The sequence below is a fragment of the Theobroma umbraticum genome, unplaced genomic scaffold (genome assembly GCF_002168275.2).
Source record: "Theobroma umbraticum cultivar Fairchild unplaced genomic scaffold, ASM216827v3 scaffold_115.0, whole genome shotgun sequence".
Lineage (NCBI taxonomy): Eukaryota > Viridiplantae > Streptophyta > Magnoliopsida > Malvales > Malvaceae > Theobroma > Theobroma umbraticum.
Window position 1 is genome coordinate 1089345 of NW_018397284.1, and position 470 is coordinate 1089814.

Genomic DNA, 470 nt, shown 5'->3' on the forward strand with positions numbered 1-470 from the left:
TTCGTTGCATGGAAAAGTCTATATGTCATGAATTTATCAATTTTTTCTTATGTGTGATCATGACGTTCAATTCTTATTTTAATATGAATGAAGATTTGAATAAACTTAATAAAAATAATACTTATTTAAATTAAATATTCAATCAATTAATGCTACCATCCAATCCTCAATGATAATAGAAACTGGTAAAAAGATAAATTGGATACCCAAAATTTTAGTTGCATCAAGCCCAGGAAGTAAACAGACCATGACAGCCTATAGTTATTAGATACAGCCAAAATATCTCTCATGCAAATTATTGCAACTAAATTACAGGCTCCACCAACGAATAAACTAAGTTAACCCCACAAACTTTGCTCCTGTACAGGACGGCTGCCATTAGTCCTTGAGCTCAACTATATATCTGATTAACACCAGTGAGACTTGGTAATAGGAGATGATTAAACTTTAACTACTCCCATCTGACCAGC